General features: G+C 38.2%; 1 protein-coding gene across 1 annotated transcript in view; it reads left to right on the forward strand.

The window, feature by feature from the left end:
- NAALADL2 (N-acetylated alpha-linked acidic dipeptidase like 2) overlaps positions 1-22,738 on the forward strand; it is a 416,276-nt gene that overhangs the window by 25,534 nt on the left and 368,004 nt on the right. The window lies entirely within an intron of this gene.

Below are 22,738 nucleotides of genomic sequence, written 5' to 3' on the forward strand. Positions count from 1 at the left end.
ACAGTGTTTTAGTAAAATTGCTGTGAAACTTCATTAATATCCATAAAAATACCTGTGATCTTTTAAATGGGAGTTGAAGATTTCTGAAGACAGACCTAGTGCTACATTTAAGAGTAAATTTTGTCCTTGCTGCATTTTCTGTGATGTCCGGGAAGTGTAACCTGTAAATAGTAAAAGGACAAGAGATTATCACTTCCACTAACTTCAACAAACTCACACCATACAGAAATAATTGGTTTGTGATGGTTTTGTATTTCTAAAGGGATTCTTCAACAACAGTTCACACATATTTTGCAATCTGGGAAACAGCCAAAAATCCCTTTTCAATGCAGGTTTTTTTCATGGCATATGAAAGAAAAACTTGCTGCATTTTATCACTGTTGCTATTGTCAGATTCTTAAAAACAAGAGACCTGAAGAAAATCACTTTGCTCTCACTATTGTACTCCAGAAACTCCTAAGAAGTTGGGGAAGTATTGGATTCTGTAAGGAAAACAAGAACGATTTATTGTGTCACCTGCCTTATGTGCAGGTTTTGCTTCTTTTCCTTTCCCCTGGGATTTTAATGTAGCTTGATGAGCTCTACTTCAGCACTGCAGAAATCTACTTGCATTGGTGTATGCATATTTGTCAGCTGTTTAAGCATTTTGAATGCATTATATTTCATACCTGTTTTTTGCTGTTCTGATATACATTTTGCTTAGAATGAAATGTGTTGAATTTGTTCCGAAAGAAAATTCTAAATTAATATTTGAAATAAGTGTTGAATTTTCTCAAAGTTCAGACTTTTTATTCCTCTACTAGAAATCAAAACTTCTCAACTGGAACTTCCAAAGAACACCCTTAATTTTTACTTGGGACAGTTTTGTTTACATGGTAGTTTGTGGCAAAACTCTCTAGGGCAGTTTCTAATACTGTGTTTTGAGCAGAGGGCTGCCCAACCATCCTGTTCTTCTATTAGTATTAGAAGAATAAAAACCAAAAATCTAAGATATGAATCTGTAAAGACAGAAAATGAGTTCTGGCAGTGTGGATGATGGTGACATGGTCTCAAGGAATGAACCAGACAGTTCAAGGCTGTTATATTTGTGTAATTAATTAATATCACTGTAAACAGAGATGAAAGGAAGGAAAACTAGGAGGAAAATAAAGAGCTCATTATCAGCTCTATTCATTCCCCAAACTCCACCCTCCCGTTTGACTTAGTAAATTGTTTTGAGGTAAATCTAAATGGAAATCTGTAGCATTTCACATCTAAATGAAACATGCATTTAGGAGTAAATCAATGCTGCAAAGGCCAATCCAGAAGTCTCCCAAAATGCCTTGGAATAAAAATGTTTAAATATGACTTGGCAGATTTGCAGAAGCTTAGACTTCCACTCATCAAATTTTCACTCAGCCACATTTGATCATGTTAGTGATGTTGATGTGTCCCAGCTTCTGAGAGCTGAGCATACTCTGATCCATGGTTATGCAGATGTAAATATCTGTGCCCCAGCTGTTGGCATGTATGGGAATTAACTCCATATATTTGTCTGAATCTCATATGAGATCGCTCTCGAGTGCTGGGTGTCCCTGCAAGCAGTGGATGAAATTACATGGCTGGCAACATTGCCACGAGTTAGAAAATAACTTTAGTGGGAGATTGTTATCCAGCAAATAGCAAAAACAGATTAATAAAACAAAGGAGAGACGTGTGAACACCACCACTGCTTGTTCAGTTCACTAAAGAATTTGCAGGTTGGGAATGAGCCTAGGAAAAGCTGAAGGGGGATACACAGAGCATTTGTTCCAATGAGAACCCTTCATGGAAGTGAACCAAAGGCAGTCCTGTGCTGCTAATACAGATTTCCTGTAAGCTTCTTTTCAGCCAGGAAGAACAGAGTAGGGAAGTGTTCTGAGAGCTGTATCTTTCTGCATCAGTTTCTCTTCTTCAACTGCAAGTCAAAATGTTAGATCTATTAAAATTTCATTTCAGCTGATGGTGGCCATTCCATTCCCCAGTGCCCCCCCAGTAATGAGACTGTGCTGTTCATGCTGGCAGTTGTTCAGCTCCTGGACTCAGGATATTCTTTCACCCTATTTTCATACACAGATGACTCTCTTCCTTTTTAATTTAATAAAGGTGCTGTATTTCTAAGTCATGGGCATGCTGGTCTCATTTCAGCAGGATGAATCACAGACCTTTCCTCGTGCCCAAATACGTGACTTTTTGTGGAATAAGACAACTTTTCTGTATATGAAGAAAAAATAATTGATGAAGGGGGAAGAATGAGGGAAGTAAGAGATGATAACCTGATCAAATAGGGAAAGATAAGGTTTGGAGGAGTTATTATTTTAGAGTTTGTCAATTAGTTATTACAATTTCACTTTTAGAAGATCGACTTAAAAAATCCTGAAGATCATTCCTAGTTTTCAGTTTCTATTTTCAGTCCTAGTTCCAGTTTTTAGCGCCTCCTCTGATTTGCACCATGTTATTTCTTAAATTAAATTCCATGTCATTCCACTGACTTTAGAGAGGTCACTCATACAATAAACAAATCGTTCCTCACCTCTTTGTATCTGAGGTTCTGCTCTGTGCTGCTGCCCCCTTTTAAGAGTTACAAAACACTTATTTATCCAGCTGGTGTCCTCTGAAGTGTTTTGTGTTGTTGTTTTATAAATTTCAAGCGATGTAATAGAACTCACAGCAGAAAGGACATGTGGAGAAGACAATGCTAACAATTTGCAGCTCCTCATTGCCATGGCTGAATGAGTTGGTTTTAGGTAATTTGCTATTCAAACAGGAATAATGAGGTTAAATGTGTTTTACTCCTTTTCATTGTGGCACAATGGTCAATCCTGAACCACTTAATTTGAGGGGGTTGGACAAGGCAAAGAAAATTGCTAATCATGTGCTTAATTGATCATTCTCTCACGATTGCTGTACCTTGTTAAAAATGGTCTGAGATTAACCATGAGAAAATCACTGAGACCATCCGGGACCATACCATGGAGCAGCTTAATGGTGAAATGGTTCAATTGCTGCCAACTCAACAGAGCAAAGGCAGGGGATGAAGCTCTCATGTTGAATCCTAGAAACCTGAGTTTTTGGTCAAAACCTGACTTGAAATGCATGTGATGTGATCATCTCTGCATAGTCTGTTGGGGGGGGGGGGGCAGGGAAGTGCCTTTGGCTATATTTCCTGGGGTCATTATATTAGCAAGAGCATCTTGGGAATGTTTTCAGCACAGAAAAGCATTGGCAGGACCTAATGCATTTTTAGCTTTCTCTATGAAATTGTAGTATTTGCTTAAGCAACAAATAATTATGATTACAGCTGGGGTTGGTAGTTTGTCTGGTTTTTTTTTTTTTTTTACATTTCCTAGAACAAAAGTGTTTGAAATCCTATTCAGAATTTGTTTCCAAGTTCATATGCCTGCATATAGATTGGAATTACTGTAAGGAAAAATCAATGAATTGCCATTGTGTTAATAGTGTTGGCTCTGTTTGGTGAGTATGTCCTTGGGCATTTTTCAGAGTTGTAGCTATAATTTATGGGGACTGATTACAATTCCTATGTGTCTTCTGTAGCTCTAGAAACAGGTTATGCAAACTTGTCAGTGGTAACAGTGGCCTCCGGTAGAATGCTGGTTTTGCACAATGTCTTCATATAAGAGAACCAAATACAGCCTTCCATCCCCCACCATCTGTTGTTAGGGGTATTCCCTTATTTTCTTCTGTTTTGGGGAAAATTTGGCTTAATGTTCTTGAATTAAGTGTAATAATTAAGATTTTTAACATTTGTAAAAGCTTGACTTGCATGCAGGATGTAGAGTGAGACAGCCTGATATGCCGTATTAAAATTCTGAAAAAGTCGAGCAATGTTTTCATCAACAGAAATGTGTTGCTGTTCAAAGTTGATTCTCTCTGTAGGGTGCCATAAAGTAATTAGAAGACCATAACATGATCCTTCAGTATTGTATTAATTCCTTAGAGGGATGAATTCATCTTTTCTGACTGCAGTAGTGCACGACTCGCCATGGAAATGCCACTGAATTATGAAATAATTTGTAAAACAAAGAACAGTTTTTCTAGCCGACCATGTTTATTTTACAAAACTTATAAAAGGCTCATGCTTTTAGTGATTTTTGCTTGTAGCAAACTGGAAGTGAAAGTATTTATCTTAAAATTAAAAATCAACATGGAATGCTGTGTACTTTGCCTTAAAGAAAACTGCATGTAAAATATTTGTCTTCTGTGAGGACTGCAGACTACTGGAAGGTCTCTGCCAACGCAAGAAGAATCTCTTGTTACAGATGATGAGCTTTTGCAGCTGGTGTAAACTAATCCAGCGATGGCTGCATACTGTAAATGTAAAGCATGAGAATTTTGTGCAGTTCTCTTTTTTCCAGAAGTGGGTGGAGAGCTGAGTTTGTACAGTGAGACCATGTTAAAAATTAGCCTTGATTGAGCTTTTCTTGGATTTTTATTTTTATTTGTTAAGTGACCAATGCTCTAAGCATGAGTTTGTAATAGAGTTGGCTGGAAGGGGAGGGATACTGACTATGCACTGCTCAGCATGGGGAAGACTGGAAATAATGGGTTTGATCAGAAAAGATTCTGTGTGCAACCTGGCATGTTACCTAGCTTACAGCAAGAATTCCAAAACCCACAAGGACATTGTTTTTATTGTTCCCCTGCAGAGCACCTTTCTGATTGTGCTGTGAAGTGTGTTTCAATTGAGAGGTTCTTCAGCTCTCCAGACTTGTTTGTTTCTGCTGTCTTTCAGTTTGTACTCAGCATTAATCCTTCCTGTACTTACGTCTTCAGGTGCAGTGCTGGAAGTGGCCCTTGCTGCCGTATCCCAAAATAAAGCCCTTTTTTTAAAGAAACGAGACACTGAGGTCTAGTTTGCCATAGCAGAGGTTTTGGGAATGTGTAACAAAAATTCAGAAGTGTAATTAAGGACGCATTGAATTTAAGGCCTGCCTTGACTATTTCACTCAGGTCAATAATTCAGTGATTTTGCAGAGGCTGCATGCCTTACCACAAAGAAAGGCATGAGTGGTTCCATATGTGCAAATTAGAACTAACGACTCTCTCGTATGACGCATGAAGGGAAACTTCAGTTTCAAGCAAGGGAGTATAATCACTATTTCTTGGTTGCTAAATATCCAGTGTGCAAAACCAAATTTTACGTGAAGGTATAGATCATTATTTCTTACATGACTATTGAAAAATGAAAGGAAATAAGGAAGCTGCAATAGATGCTACCCTGCTGTAGTTCAGGGCAGAGGTGCAATATTTAGCATCCTCGTGGTATTCTCAGTATACTTAATAATTCTTTAGGACTATACTGTTCTAATTATAGCACATCTGAGTTCACAAAGAGTGTTTTATATAGCCTTAAGGCCTATGAAGGAGATAATCTTGGGAGTTCTGACATTTGTTTTAGTGGAAGCAGGATCAAGCACAAATGCTAGGCTGCAGTGACATTTAAATGTGATCAACAATACTGATCAGCGATCAGGAAATCGAGCTGTTCCAGCTGCTTACTTAAAAGAGACTCCTTTATGTAACAGATTGTCAACTGTAAGGGTTTTTTTTAATATTTTCTTAGAAAGAACGTGGCTCTCCCTCTATGAATAAACCACCCTATCCTGGTGATGTGGATGACAAGGCTCTGATGGATTTCAGCAACATTATGAATCTCACCTGCTGGAGAATGAGTTTATATGCATGGATACAGAACTGCTCAAAGCAAAATGTTTCACCATCCTCGGATGAGCACTTTTGGTGCTCCGAGGCGTCTCAGTGTGTTCGGGAAGAGAGCTCATCTCCACAGAGATAAATGTTTTGCAGCGGTTTTATTCTTATGAAAAGCTGAAGCCAGAACCAAGAAGTGGAACAATTTCTGATTAAAAAAATCATCCCAGCTCCCCATCCCAAACAAAATACCTGCACAGGAAATAAATGATATTGTAATTAAAGTAACAGAGGTTTCAGCTTCAACAAGGAGACTGTCCAATAGTGGACAGAAACTATTAGAAATGTAACTGGCAAGGCTCAGCTTTCAGGCCATTGTTTAGAGACAGGATGGAGGTGGGCAGGTCCAGTTTTTTTGGGAAGCTTCTCTCTGAGGGTTACAGATTCCTGTTGTTTTTATCTTGGCTCCTCCAAGTCTGCCTGTGTCCTCTGTAAAAATCAGCTATGCCTGATGTCCTCAAACACTCCCCTGGGAGTCCCTGACTTTGTCACTGCAGAGCTTTTGGATTTGTTGTGAGTTCACCGAGTAATATTTATTACAGGCTGTGTATGAGCTGTTATTATAACAAAATATGACTTTTTTTGGATAACTATCCTTTATCCAAGGTAGAACTATCACTGTTTTAGTCAACAGCTATATGGTGGCTATCATTCAGAAAAGGATAGATTGTGTTTTGGAAATACAATTTCATGAGTGTAGTTTGCCTCATGTGAAAGACAATTTTGTTGGTGAATCACTGTAGAACTTTTCCTTTAAAGTGTAAGTTGACACTTCTCCACATTCCCTCATTTAAAAATGTGTCAAAACCCCAAAATGTCCTGTGTTCCCCCCCCCCCCCCCCCTTTTCAGTGAAAGCAGTAAACACTTTCCATTCCTTTTTGGAATGGAATTCCTTCCATTCCTAATTTTTTTTTTATTTTTAATTTTCTGTATCTAAGCTCACCTCTTCATTTATCCATTAGTCGCCTTCTTCATAATACACAGAAAAATCTATTTCACAGGTGCATGTTGAGATATGAGTAGAAATAAAAGGCTGGGGCAGAACTGAAGCCTCTGGCAGAGACATGGCAGCTGACGGGGGATGTGGCACTTTGCATTTTAGTTATGAATAGTTTGGTGGTTCTGCAATGTTTGTAGGAATACATTTGCAATAAGAAGTGAGAGCACCTTGTTTAAAAGCTTTTAAAGTGGTATTAGTTCCTTCAGCCCAACAGAAGCAGCCTGACATGTTTCTTTTTCCTGTTGTTTCTCGTTTGGTTTTTCCTATACTGAATGGATATACTTGGAGTCAGCTGAAGCTTGACAAATGCAGCTCTGAAGACTTGTCTTCAAGCTATACTGCAGATTTTTCTCTCGCCTTTCTTTGCTTCAAGAAATACCTGTTCAACTGTTTTTATAGTATTTTTATGACAGGCATTTCAGATACCTACTGCTGGATAAATAAAACTGCCTTCCTAGCTTCAGGAGGCGGGGATGTTTTTTCATTTGTTTCTCAAAATTTGTTGCAGTGCAGAATGTAGTTGGATGTCATAGTAAAGAAGATGGCCTGGCATGGAAATGAGAACATAATTAAAATTATTTTTACTTTTCTCAGGATTTGGAACAAAATGTTGCTTAAACCTTTTTCTTAGAGGTATTACACCTAACAAGCTCTCTTGAGAGAGGTGGGGGTAGAGCAGCAAAGCTATCAACAAAAATATGGAACGGCTGTGTTCCCTGGGGTTTGCTTAAATTTGAAAGTAGATAGGAAGTGTGAAGAAATATAATGCAATCTGGTAAAGAAACTGCAGTATAACTCCAGTGGCCTCAGACACAGTAATGTACCAGTGTAAAGATCTCGTATTAACCTGAAAAATAGGTAGCAACATAAAACACTCTAAAACTGCTTAGTTTACATTTGTCCTTGATGCATCGTCTTCAATGTCTTGTGGTGTGGAGATCAATTTATGCTGTAAACGCTGGGGAATGGAAATCAGGTCTTTTTACTTGCTGTGGGAAAGGCCCTGTGAACCTTTTCTGGGCTGCCTGTGTTAGAGTTTGACATGCTGGGTTCAAAATGACCACTGAGCTAAAACAGCAGTCAAATGATGCTACGTTCTTGGTCTTCATTTAATGGCAAGCTGAGGTTTACTAAGCCATTGAAGCCACTTGTGGTGTGATATTTTCTGTCCTTGCCCACATGAATGTACCTGATGGAGTCATAACAGTGATGGTTTAGGATTTGAAGCAAAGTAAGTAATTCTTGAGAGTTTCAGATGTTTGGTGTTTTTATTATTTTTTTTTTTATAATCTAGAATGCTTGTTAATCCATGCAATATTTGTTTTATTATAATCCTTTCTCAGAATTTGTGAATGCCTTCCATACAGAAGCAGCAGTAATGGTTTTGCAGAGCTTTTCATTTTACTTCTGAAATTCCAATTGAGAAGTAGCAGTTCTTTTGTTTGTTGTTTTGAGGAGGAGCTTGGTACAGGGTTCATAGTGAAAAGCGTGCTTGAATTTGAGCAAACCGATGCTTTCCAAGTCTGACATAGATTTTTTTGAGAAATCCCATTGAGTTACAGTCTCCATTGTTCTCTATTCACATACACTTGAAAATCTGGAATCAGGTTATTGGTGTCTGACATATTGGACAGTTATGAGAACTGTAACTTGCAAGAATAGATCTGCATTTTACATAAGGGCCCCTGAAGTCTTGGAGCCTGCAGTTCAATCTGAACATAAAAAGTCTTCATAAAATTGGTGTTTTTTTGTCACTGTTAATATTTTAAAGGATTTATTATAATTTGAATTTTTTTTTAAGTGTTGAGCCATTTTCTTGTACCTTCTAATCTTGCTGGTATTTTCCTTGGAAAAGAAATGGTCTGGTGTGAAGGAGGTTACCATACATTGACATTCTGGTCACATTGTTTTGTGTACATGTACCTGCAGGAGGGATCCTGCTACAAACAATTCTGGCTTGTCAGGAAAGGTGTATCTGGTGTATCTATCTACAACTTGGCTTGAAATGTCTCCGTGGTTCAGGGCCCCAAGCTGGTGAGGGATGTGCTCTGTCAGTCTGTACATGTGTGTGTGTAAGAAGGGGATGTTGCCAGATTGTTGTGCTCTGTTAAATATTATCAGATATGCCTTTTAAAAATTGTGAATTATTAGGCTTGGCTCAAGAAATTAGAACTAGTGTTACAAAGCTGTCTTAACAGTGCTGTTACCTCCCTGAAAACAGGAGTTCATAATTATTTAATGTGCCTGTGACAATGATCTGTTTATAATGTTTATTTCATAAGAAACAAAAATACGGACACACAGATCAACAGTAATGAAACAATTTTAACATCTGAATAAAATACAGAGAACAATGAGTAGCAGTGTACTCCTAAGGCTGTTGGTTTCTCCTTGTGTCCCGTGTTTAAAATGAAGTAAACCAGGCTCAGTAGCACCATTAGTGAGGACAGAGTGTGAATGCTCTGTGGCATTCAGCCGCCCAGGTAGGCACTGTCAGCTGCTAACTCCCAAGCTGCAGCCTAAATCTGCAGCTGCACCACCCAAAATGTAGGTTTAACCCTCACGTGAAAGATGGCAAATATGGATCAGATCTCATGGTGCCCTTTCATTCCTCCTTTAATGGAAAACTAGTGGAAAGATGTTATTGTCTTACTCCTTTGTAAGGAAAACTGGTGTCTGAGTGAAGGAGATAGCACTAACAACTATAAATACGATGATTTTATTGAGGAGGGCATATACGTATACACAGGAGTATTTCTCATGTTCTTGCAAGGCAAAAAACTGTTTCTGTCTTTTCTGGTGAGTCTGGGATGATTAATTTAGGAAAGAAATCATCAGATTTCAGGATTACATACTGAAACAATGAAGCTTTATAGTCCATTTGCATGTAGGACTCCTATAATTATCATGACTATTAAAATGTCATTGATGTCATTAGTGTGTTTAGTAACTACTCTTCTATGATCCTTTAGTTATAAGAGATAAAATTAGATAGTTTGGATAGATATAGTTTATAACTTACAACTAGATATAGTTTATAACTCAGTTTATAACTTACAGATATATCTATAATTTATAGATAGATAAAAGTTTGGAACTTATATTCTGAATTCTAAAATACTGACTTCATTTGAAATAACTGTGTAAGCCTCATTTGATAATGTAACAGAATTCATGGTTCTCATGTCTTAAAATACTAGGATCAGTAAAGTTCAGTGTGTGTTTGATTGTAAGCATTTTATTTCAAAACAACTCCCTTTGTTGGTGCAATATTGTATTAGTGTGCTGTGCTGAACAATTCAACCTGAACTTCCCTCTTGCACAGAGCTCTATATGAGGATACAGCCAGAAGTTTATTTTTCTCACTTTTTCTGTTTTATTTCATTAATATTAGTGGGATTTAATTGATGTTACAGTTTGTGGTAAGCTGCATTAGAATGAGGTTAATTTTTGATTTATTTCTAAGTTTTGTTTGGCTTTTTTTTTTTTTAATGGTTTGACTGAAGCTTAAAAGGTCTTCTCAATAAAAGGAACATGGAAGATACAAGTAGAAAAAGTGAAATTTTGTCTTAAAGCTCTTGTGGCTTTGAAGTTCAATAGAAGTGAATGGTAGAAGCAAACTGTTACTGAATAGTGTCTCTTGCATCTTAAACATTCACATTAAGGTGTTGGTTTTCATCTTCCACAAAAATCCAGATAGCCAATGTGCTGCTATTGCTGCTCTGAGTCTTAATTAACTTACGGCTCTAACGTAATGGGAGTTGCAGTTTATTTGAATGAAGCTATTACTTTATTTGGTGTTGCTTTCCCATGGCAAAACTTTGGGAGATTTCTGTGGGAGATGCAGCTGGTTGTGATGGACCTGGTGGGTCTGTGCTGCAGAAAGGTGGCCTGATGGGCAGTGCCCAGCCCAGGGTTCTCTGTGGGCACTGGAGATGGGCACACTTCATTCTGCCAACTGCATCGTTCTGGCTTTGTTGGGAGTGTTATTCTGGGTGCTTTGCTCTAGCAGGTTTCTCTTTTTCTCAAAATCAGCACAGTAATTTTTTTTTTTCCCACTACACTCTCATATCCCTCGTGTTTCTAATTAACATTTGAAAATCACTGCTTGTACTTCGTTCTGCATAATCTGTGCTTGTTTGCATTCCAGCAGCACACCTGTACTGCAAATGCAACACCAATTAATAGTCTTTTCAGTAGTTTAAAATAAATAGTGTCCATGTATGGGCTTATTCTCAAACCATAATATATTCAGTATTTTTTATCTGACAGGCCTTGAGTTCTAAGAGCTGGATTTAGCAAAAAATTTAAACTCTGCTTAGGCTGAGTAAGCAGATATCTTTGTCTAATCAGTTAAACACACCATGCTTCTTTATAGCTCTCTACAGGAGTAAAGAATTAAAGAAGTTAAGCAGTGAATAAGTGTCTCAAAAGATATCTATTTTTCCTTGAAATGTGCTTCATCTAGAAGAATATTCTTAATCTGCAGTTTTCCTGTTTGCTCTTAGGTTACCAAATCATATGTGCATACAAATTTCAAAAGCAGAGCTGAAATCACTGAAAATATTTTACTGCTTTTTGCTTTCAGTTTAACTGTACTGCTTTTTTTTTCTCTTAAACTTGATCATCTAAAATAATTGCAGTAATGAAGTAAGGGATAAGGTAAAGGCAAATTATAGCTAAATACTTTAACAATAATAAAAGCTTTATGGCTTGAAATTTGCTTTTGAAGTTTTCAGAGCAATCTAATTTCCTTAGTAAAATTTCTCTGCAGTGTATAATCACCCTTATTAAAAAAAAATCAGAACTATATATCTTTTCTGAGGAGGAGAAAAATATGACTTAACCTAAGAGTTCATGCAGAGAATAGCATATCAAAACATGTTGATGCCAATAACATCAATAACATAATGAAAAAAAGGAGCCCTTTTTTTTTTGGCAGAAGACATCAGGCTAAGAGCAGCAAAATAAAGGACAGATTTTCTAGTCAATTCTTTTTTTTAAGGACTTCCTTTGAATTTTAACATAGGTTTTCTGATCCAAGAAAGACTTTTCGTAATATGATTTAAGTATTGTCTTAGCTTCTTGCTCTCCTGCTTGGTTAGATAGTCTCTGACCCTGAAGAAGAAGATGAGAATTTACAGAAATGTGACTCTCTCTGAGAGCCCTGAAACAGGGAATTGTCCAAAGCTGTTGTGCTGGAAGTTAATTAATACAACCCTGCAAGTAATTCTTACTATATGAGGGCAGTGGCACCTTGGTTCCAAAAACTGGTTGCTCTTTGAGCACCTTTGGTGTCCCAGCTGTGTGCCTGTGTGACATAAGTCTGTATTTTTATTTCAGAACATGCAACTGATTTAGTAACTTCAGACAAACCCCAGTCCCTGCACTTGGAATTTTACAAATGTATCAGTGGGGTTTTTTTCTTTTTTTTAAGAAAAAAAAAAAAGTATTTCAGTATGTACTGTAGCTGATCTCTGAAAAAAGTATTTCACAGCCCCCCTTGATGAAAACTCTTGAAATTGCATCTTGACAAGACTCTTGAAATTGCATCTTTTCTGTTATCACTCAAAACTGATGGATGAGATGCAATGTTATGACTTGACAAGCTTAAGTACAAAATTATTGATCTCTGAACTGCAGCAGAACTCCTAAGGATAATCTCCCAGTACATATTTGGCATTGAGTAGTATTCAGCACTTGTTGCTTTTGCTGCCCATTATTTCTTTCTGGATAATTTAGCCAGTTTCCAGAACTTCTTTGACAGCTGTGTCTCGCCAAGTTTCCTTTTGCATGGAAGAAATGTTGGGGCCAGTTTTTCACCTCAAAACCAACATGAAGTAATAATTGTCTTTTGAAAATGAGAGGATTTATCAAGTGCTTGAAATGTAAGGGTAAGTTGGAAATTCAACCTATGTACTAAGTGCATGGAATAAATGTGTTCACTAGTTTTGTGTGTCTGGAGGTCACAGCTATAGACAGATCCAAACCAGTCATTGACCAATTTATAATTTGCTGTTGGTTTGAATATTGAAATGGAGGTTGTATATCACTGTGAGAGATGTGATCTAGCTCAGCCAGATGCATGTGGGCTCAGTGAAGAAATTGCTGAGTTAAACTCTTTGGCCTGTGCAATGTAAAAGGTCAGTCTGGGTGATCACAGTTGCCCTCTAAAATGCTGGTTGTCAAAAATGAAGAGGGATGCATTTGAAAAAGCATGAAACAGGGCTTATTAGAAATAAAGTGTCAATAGATAACATGGAATAAGCAGATAATTGTTAATTTATGCAATTAGAATTTTTTTAGAAAAACTGATGAAAAAATTACTGACTTCATGGAAGCATAAAGTAGCATTAGTTCATCTTACTGAACAAAAAAACCCAACCTTTTTTAACTTTAACACATACATAAAGTTGGCTGTTGCAGTTCTATGAGATTTGCAGAACGGAGGGACTGTCTCTGCCCTTCCATCCATATTTGATATACAAAACAGGACTCCATGTATACGGTTTTTGTTTGAGCTCCAGTGTGCTTAAATAATCTGGTTGCCTGGGGAAGAGGGAGATTGATGGGATAGGAAAAGGAAGGTTGAGGAATCTGAAAACAAGCTCCCAAACACACACCACAAAGCCTGAATGGGGGGCCTGTATGCACATCTGCACTTGGTTTGTTTTGTGCATTATTGCACCTGAGTGGAATCAAGTGGAAATAAAAGAAACCTTTCTTGGCTACTTATTTTCCAAAGTTTCAAATACCTGTGAATTCAGAACCTATGTGGTAATCAGCCTTAGCTAAGGAAAACTTAATTAGATCCTTAGCAATATTGGAGTTACACAAAAAATGCTGAAATCAAGAAAATTGTTGCTCTTTGAGCAGTTGTCTTGATCAGGAAGAAATAATTTCATGTAAGTGTAAATGCAAATGCCTTTAAATCAAATGGATATTCTTTAACATGGGGTATATTTGTCTTACTTTCTGGATGTTTTCCTTATTCCCCTTTGTTGATGCAAGAGAAGGGTACTGCTTGTCTGAGAGGACATTGCTGCTTCTCTTCTCCCTCAAAATACCCATACACAGAACAGGGAGTGACCTAGGAAAATGTAATTTTGTGCATTGTTTAGTAACCCTGAATAACTCAGTTTAACCTTCGATAACCTGGGAACTTAGATTATATTTTAAGAATACTTTAACCTTTTTAATTAATGGCATAGTTCTGCTGTTTGGCTTAAAATAAACTGCTGGTCTTTGTCCAGTTCTTTTCCATGGAGCTCCATGTGGGAAGCAGCTATCTGCTCAAAAACAGGCTTACAGAAGTAATGCCTTGATTTGTGTAGGAAATACACTGGGTTACCTGTCATGAGCCCTAATCCCCTTAAAATACATCAGAATTTAGTGGTGACTCTTCCCATACCTGGAAATATTTAAACAGGGACCCATAGGAAGATTGAACAGAGTAAAGCAAATTGAATTTGGTTTAAGAATTCATCCCTTTTTGTCCTACATATCTAATTCATTTTTCTCAAATGCTGTTCATATTGTGTTGCATATTAATTGCATATTCTATGTTCTTTATTCATAATATACCACTGATAATAACAGAAAATTAAAATTTTAATTCCCAATGATACCTTAATTTGATGTTCCAGTTACTTCTCTTCTTTAACTAATCTTCTGTCCTCTGAACAAATTTGATTAAAATCATTAGATTTATTAAGAAGAAATGGGCTAAAATGTATCACTTTGGTCCCACAGAGTATTAAAAATTCCTTTCTAAAGCATGTCTTTAGGTGGATGGCAGATTTTAGGCAAGGAAATGGCTGATTAAAGCTCAGAAATCACTAGGATATTGAAAAGTGGAAGAAATTACTTGCTTTAGTTAGTGCTTTCTCATTTTACAGGTAAGCCATTCCTTCTTACTCTTGTCTCCTGATGCTGTAGTAATTATGAATTTGTGTGATTTGGGATAGGATGTGGGACACAGAGGAGTGATTTCAGACTCCTGCCTTTCCTGTTGCAGTTTGCTGGGGGACTTTGCAGGTAAGTGCTGAGGAAAACTCCCCCTGAGCTGTGTTCCCTTCCGTGCTGGGCTGAGCAGAGTCAGTGACAGGATCTGTAGGGTGGGACAATGCAGACTTTTGTGTTTGTACCGGACAAAAATGGTGTTTACATTTAGATGTCTTGTAATTTGTAACTTCATGTCGATTTTGTTACTTTGGTTTGGATTAAAGTGTTAGTGGTTTAACCTTCTTAGTTTTCTGTTGAATGATGTGATTATCGTGGCCCGTTTGATGTTATGCATATCTGTGTAATTAGGATGTTGTAATCTTCTTTCTTGGTCTCTGATATTGAGTTAATAATACCTCTTTAGGAAGTCTGATACAATACTGTTAACTGGGTGGGTAGAGAGGAGTTCCCTTATCAGTGAACAGAATTAAGCATAGGTCCTTTTCCAAACCAGCAATATAAAGATATGCTTTTGAAATACTTGCATTTATTTTTGTGGTTGTCCCTTTCAGTTCTCACTGTATGGCTGATTAACTGCATTCAAAATATGATTTGCTGCCTGTATAGTGACAGAACTTTTTTGAAAATGTGAGTTAATGAAATTTAATGCTGTCTGTGCTGGCTTTTTTAAGTCCTTTGAGCACCCATTAAGTAGGTTAGCTGCTCACTTGTAAGGCTCTTTCAGCTGTGAATTAGAAAGCATCTGCCTTTACTGTGTGCACTGTCGTCTCACAGTCATACTAATTTTCTCATATTCATTTCTAATTTTATCTCCTTCTGCTCCCTGGGCCTTAATTCTGCAAATTCATGATATTAATTCTGTGATGCTACAACTTGGTGGACCTTCCACTAACTATCCCAGGTTGCTCCAAGCCCTGTGGAAGCTGGCCTTGGATACTTCTGGGGATGGGGCAGCTTCTCTGGGCACCCTGTGCCAGGCCCTCTCCACCCTCACAGAAAAGAATTTTTTCCTAATGTCTAAGCTAAATCTACTCCCTTTCAATTTGAAGAAATATTGCAAACTAATAACATTTCTAGGTACTTCATTATCTTCCATATCAGACAATGAATTGATTGCAATGTTCGTTAATATTTATAGATGTATAGCCTACTTACATACATTCTGAAAAACACTCCTTGACACGATATGCTTTCATAATAAAAGCTTAGATATTTGTAGGTAGTGGGAAAATCAAGAGTACTTGGCTTAGTCCAGTGTAGGGCCCTATTTTTACAAGGTGTTACACAAACAGAAGAGAAATTCCATCGTCCATAGAGCTAATTTTGTAAGTACACCAGGCAGGCAAAGGGTCTGAGCAGGAGCGCAGAAGATACAGACCCACCTGTGTTTTTCTGGCAGGTCCTTGCAAAAGCCCAGGTGTGTGAATGGGAATTCATTGGGCAGTGATGCTGGATGTGAATTAGTGAGGCTGCTATTGAATTATGTTAACATCAGGAGGCCTTTATTGAGAACCTGATCTCTACTGTGCTTTATTGCCAAGAATCATTCCATAAAAAGATACTTGTCCGAAATAACTCGCGTATTAGATTTGATAAGCTGCAATTTGATAAGCTGATGGAACAGAAAATGATATTGGGAAGTGTGTGGTAGTGCAATGCAGTAGTAAGGTTATAAATGAAATAAATTTATTGGAGGTTGCATAATAGATTTTAGGACTCGATCAACACCTGTGCCTGGTTTTTGTCCAAAGTAGTTTGATTGTAGTTCTTGACTGATGATTTTGAACGATTTTTATTTGAGTTTCAGGTAATTGAAGAGTTTATAGTGGAATCTTCACGTTTGTGCTTATAGCTGTTGAGTGTTAATGTGGTTTTGCAGGATAAATGTTGGTAAGTGAAAAACATTGTTTTGTATTATGAGGAATAGTAGAATTTTAAGTTTCCATTTCTATGTGTTGGAGGATCCTGTATACCCTTAAGAAGAAGACTACATGCATACCTCCAGTGCTCTGGAAAAAGAGAAGTTTGGTGTAAACACCAGCCAGGAAAAAATGAACTTTTTGGAGGTCCTTGATAATGAGTACAGATATGCTGAAAGATACTAAATTATTGTATTTTTGATAGACTTAGAAGAAATGCCCAGATAAAGCTTTTATATTGTAGAACAGATGCGTCAGATTGTTTTTTTTTAGCTGATTAATATGGCATATTGATGTCATGAATTATGCTAGTTAATGACCTGGAGATTTTTCAGGGGCTTGCATTCTGTCTTTTTCAGAAAATATAAAGGGGAAGCTGGAGGCTTCCTCTTAAAGAGGTAAAACAATGAGCAGAAGGAAGGATGGTGTAGTTACATACAAGAATAACATTTTAGCCACACTGCCTTGTGGAAAGGTTCCATTATGCTGCCAGTGAACTGGGGGAAGCACATGCCTGCAGTGTGGGACTGGATGTGGAGATGTGTGGGGATCTCACCATACACTGCTCCTCTGGTCTCTTATCTGGTCAAGTGGCTATAAACACTTAGAATAATAATTCTGTGTGCTCATCAGTGCTGACAGCTGAGACTTTTTGCTCAGATGCCTTGACAGTGCTTGTATTAAGCACCCAGGGCCAACCATTAAGTTTTTGTGAAATGAACTGTCTGTTCTTGCTGTCTGGCTGATCCTGGCAGCATTTGGGAGCTGGAATCCTCTCCAGTGAGCCCCTTCAGCCACCTGACAGGTCGGGTCAGGATGGTTTTAGTGGAGTCTTCAGGGCACAGAAGACTTGGAAAGACAAGATGGGACATTTTAAACAGTAGTCAAAGTGTAATGTGGAAGAAAACCAAGTTCTCTGAAATGAAAATAGACAAAAAGGTAATTTTTTTTTTTTTTTGGATACACAGTCAGTGGCCATGTGGAAGGTGCTCTGTGGAGATGTGGTGTGTGTATCACTCAGATCTCCTGATGGTGTTGCTCTGTGTGATGCAGACATCACACTAGGTAAGTTTGAAAACACAGTGATTTTTAGAGTTGAGATTTTCATTTCACTGATAGAGTTGAATTATATCTATAATTTCAAATGTAGCCATTGATAAATAGAATTGGAATTTGATTATTGGACTCTTCATTAAATACATGGAAGAAATTGCAGAATGAGGTTCCCTTCCTTGGTATCCCTACTGTGTCAGGGTGCTGAGTGTTGTAGTTGAGCTCCTGCCTGTAGTGGATGCTACCTGCATTACTGATTCTCCAGGAATGCAGTGGAATTACCTTGGCCTTTGGGTACATGGGTTAGTTCACCAGGGTCTCTCAGTGACGCTGTTAGAAACTTTTTAATTCCTGCTCACTTCCCAAAGGTGAAACATGAGTAACGCCTACTGTATGGAATTGTAGAACATAAAATTTTCTGTGATTTTTTAGGAAGATGTTATTAAAGTCTGGATTTAAAGGCATTTTGTGCATGTGTATATACACTTGTGCAAGCACAACAGTTAAATATACTAGAGAGTTTACTGAGTATTACACTAAAATCAATGTACTTCCAAAATCTGGATTTGGTTTTAAAACCATTCCCCATACAGTGTAAATTACAAAAACAGAAATAAGGATTTGGAAACTTTAAAAACTCAACTTGATATGTTTGAGTTGCACATGTGACTTAAATCATTGCATCATGTCTGGGCTATTCTACTTGGGCATTGCAAGAATTTGAAATTAGAGCATGCTGCATGTTAGCAGAAAAGCAGGAGCACAGAAGTGAAGCAAACATTGGAGTTCTAATGGAAATTCTGAGTTCTTTCAATTTCCTTATAATTCTGTCTGGTGTTGCTGCATTCATTCTTGCATAATTAAGTAGCTTATAGTGATGTTATGTATATTAATGTAGGAAATTATTTAGATTAGTGTTTGATAATCTTGTAAGCTGTGGTTCCCACAAATCAGCCTCGAGGATGTGAAGACAGTCAGTGTTCACAATTTCCACCAGGAAAACAGTTCTTTTCACAGCTTTGTTAACATAACTATAAAGCTTTGTGCACTGTGTGCTAAATTTTGGAATGAACTTCTCACCATAGGAGAATATACAACTTTTTAACACCTGATTTAACACTTCGCCCCCCTATACTTCAGAGGTTTAAAAATGGAACTTGGCAGACTTACAGTATAATATGTGTGTTAGAACAGCATCTCAGGCCATGTGTATGTGTTTGTCTGTTTAAAGTGTTGGGAGTGATGAAACAATTTATTTATGTGTGGAAAACCACATAGTGGATATTAAAAGAGCGAGTCTTGGGAAAGTCTGAAAGAATAGGGAGCCACAGGCGAATAACTGGCTTAACACAAGGAAATGTGCACTGAAAAGGAGGGATTTAGCAATTGAAGATGGGATTATCACATGATGAGTTGCAGCTGGTTTGGGAGAAGGACTGACACTGAAGCTAAGCCTGATTGTTCAGAGCCTGCCAGAGGGTAGAGGAACGGAAGCAAACTTCTTGGCTGAAGCTCTGGATGAGTTTTCTTGCAGCCCAGGTGTGCAATCAGGATGCCCTGTGTTTGGAGGCAGGCTGTGGTTTGTTTCCAGGATGTATTCTGCAGCTCCCAGACTGGATTTATGTGGAGTGTAGCTATTGTCTGACATGACCAGCATTACCCAGATGTGAGAGAGGCTCCAGCTCCACCCGTGTGCCGCCCAGGGGCTGCGCTGCTCTGGCAGTGCTGGTGTGACACTGGTGTTACTGCCTGGGCCAGCAAAGGCTTTGCTCTGGGTGAGGCTAAGTCAGGTGTGAGTTAGAGCCATAATTCACACCAGATGCTGATGCCTCAGGTTTTAGCTTTTAGATTTTTCACATTCTGTGTTGCTTTGGTGTGTGGGTCTGGGCTTCATATTAGGGGATGGTTGAGCTCTCTTCACAGAGCAGGGAGACAAAACAATTCCTTCTCTAGCTGGGGACCAAGGACAAATGATCCAAATCTCAGGCCCAAGAGCAAAAACCATGTGGGCTGAAGAGAGAAAAACAAGAAGGGATGGGACTTCATGGGCTGGAGTTATAATTGGACAATTAACTCCAATATGCAAATGGAGCAGGACTTATAAAAGTGTAAGACCCCATGACTGGTTGTCCATGTTTGTGGCCATTTTGGGTTCATCTGGGGTGTAGCCCTGGCTGGGCTCTTGTGCTACCCAAGGTGGAACTATTGAAGCCTCCTAAAAAATCCCTACTTTATTCTTTAGCTCTGTCTAGTCTCTGTTCTCAGTCAGGCTGCACAAGGCATCAATGCAGGTCCCAGTTCTGCACTGAAACCCGAGCAGGAGGAAACTCCACCACCCATGGCCATTTAGCTGGGGACACTCATGGGGTGGAGAGGGAGCAAAGAGAGCTCTGTATGGCTTCCTGTGTCCCCCTGAGCATTAATTTGTAGCCAGTTATCCATTACATGTTTCATGCTCTTCTTTCATTTCTTCTTCAAAACTATCTATTTGGATGAGTGTGGGTGTGCAAATGAGGTTTTGATCTCCTTTGTTCTCTGCAGAAGTAACTTGATGCCAGATTTTGTAAAACTTGTTTTTGTTCATGCTGAGATATCTGCATATCAATATTCTTTTTGAAAGAATATTTCCTTAACACCTGGAAATACCTGTAAAAGGTATCTGCCTACATCAGTGCAATTAGAACTTGGATTAAGAGGGGGGGAAATAACAAACCACTTTTAAACTTAGATTTCAAACCATGAAATGAAAAGACTTGAATTTCTTACTGTTGGCAGGGAAGGAGTTTCAACCGTAGTATAATATTCTGATCTTGAGAACAGAGATGCTTCGTTATAAATTGGAAACAATGCTTCCCTATTGAGTGTATAATTGGACTGTTTCAAAAGAATTATTTTTTTGGCTATATTCTTAAATTGCACTTTTCAGGCTCACTTTTTATTCTTCATAGAATTATCTTTATTTGTATTTTTGAAAGCAAGAGTAACATTACCTTTTTATACAGCCTCATGGATTTTGATGATAATTTTCATATGAAATGGATGCTGACTCTTAAAAATCTGTTAACGAGTATAAATTAGTTCATATTCCTAAACCATTGCTGAATTGCCAAGTGGTTTATGATTTTTGGTAATGAAAGCTGGGTGCCACTATGTGATCAGAGTCCAGATATTCAAAGCAAGGAAACCAGTGCATGGGGCTAAGTGCTGCATGCCTCACATACATTTTCAGAAAATACCTACCATATCCCAAAGAAATCTTGAGATTGCCTTAAGTATTGGTGTTTAAAAAGAAGGTCATGTGTATATTGCATAAGATAGTTTATAGTGCCCCTCTTATTTATTTTTTAACCTTCCAGGTTCATTTTTTAAACCTTGCAAGCATGAATTTGAGATATGAAAATACTAAATAAAATCATATCACTCCATAATTTGGAGTCCAAAGAAAAATGGTCTCTTAATGTGACAAAGCTGCTGGAATACTGAAGAGTTGATGGCTCTTTCCCTTTCCCTGCATTTAAAAAATGAGAAAAAAAAAAAAAAAGACAGTTGTTTTAACTGGGAGAGTTGACACAAGGTTTAAATTAGAGAGAAGTGTTATTCTTTTGTCAGTCTCTGTTACCTTGTAGTCTCATAAATTAACTGTTCTTAAGTACTAATGACCTAGGAAAGGCAGATGTTGTATCCAGCTGTTAAATGGTTTTTTAATGCTTCCTTTTTTATAGAGACAGTTAATTCCAGGGTAAAGCCTAATAAAACCATTTCAGGAAATAAATTTCTAATGTAGTCCTCAGATGACTAACAAGAACAATAGGAGTAAGTAAAAATGATGAACATCTGATGTTAACTACTGATTTTGAGCCATCCCCTTATCCAGAGGTGATAGGACCTCTGTAGGGAAGGAGGAAAGGAAAGTTGGGGCTGGGGACACCCAGGGCTTTGCTGCCTTAGGCTCTCCAGCATGAGATTTGAGCATTGTGGAACATGAGTTCACTCTGAGTCCTGTGTGTGGTTTTTGGCACCACAACATAAGAGACAGAGTGTCCAGAGGAGGCTGTGAAGACAGTGCAGGGTCTGGAGCTGGATGCCAGGAGTGGCTGAGCTCTCTCTGTCTGTTCATCCTGGAGACTGAGGTCAGACCTCATCAGGGTCTGGAGCTTCCTGGTGAGGGGAAGAGGAGGGGCAGGCACTGATCCCTTGGCCTGGTGACAGGACCTGAGGCAATGGCATGGAGCTGAGTCACAGAGGGTTTAGGCTGGATTTAGGAAAAGGTTTTTTACTCAAAGGCTGGTTGGGCAGTGGCACAGGCTCACCAGGGAAGTGGTCACAGCCTCAGGCCTGACAGAGTTCAAGGAGTGTTTGGATAATCTTCTCAGGCACAGAGTGTGATCCCTGGGCTGCAGGACCAGGAGCTGGAGCCTGTGATCCTTAAGTGTCCCTTCCAACTCAGCATATCCTATGATTCTATAATTATCTAAATTGCAAGGTGACTGAATGCTGTTTCACTGTCTCACCAGAGTCTCTTCCTCACATGCTCACGACTCTAAGCTGTTCTATTGCTGCTATTTCCTTCTACAGGTTGAAAGGGCTTGGATGGAGCTCTGAGCAGCCTGGTCCAGTGGAAGGTGTCCCTGCCATGGCAGGGGGGTTGGAATGAGATGAGCTTTAAGATCCCTTCGAACCCAAACTATTCTGTGATTCTCTGACTGAAAACATGGAAATGTATTATATTGAACTACAGTAGAGCTGTTACTCCAAAAAAAAAAAAAAGTATTTTTTTTCACTTAGACATTTTTATTTTTTGAGGTGTTACTAATGGGCCAACAAAGAGAAAAAAGCTGCAAATCTTTGGTCTTAAGTTTAGCCTGTGACAGATTGCAGGCACAGCAGATTTGAAATTTTTATTTCAGTGTCACATAGTTTTGTAACTAGTTTTAAGTACACTGTACAAACTTTGTCACTTATAAAAACAAAGGTATGTTTTCACACTGCTTTCATCTCATACTGGCTTCTTTCCATCCTAGTGTCACATCATCCACTTGAAATATTTTCATA

This window comes from Vidua macroura, chromosome 10 (genome assembly GCF_024509145.1).
Source record: "Vidua macroura isolate BioBank_ID:100142 chromosome 10, ASM2450914v1, whole genome shotgun sequence".
NCBI lineage: Eukaryota > Metazoa > Chordata > Aves > Passeriformes > Viduidae > Vidua > Vidua macroura.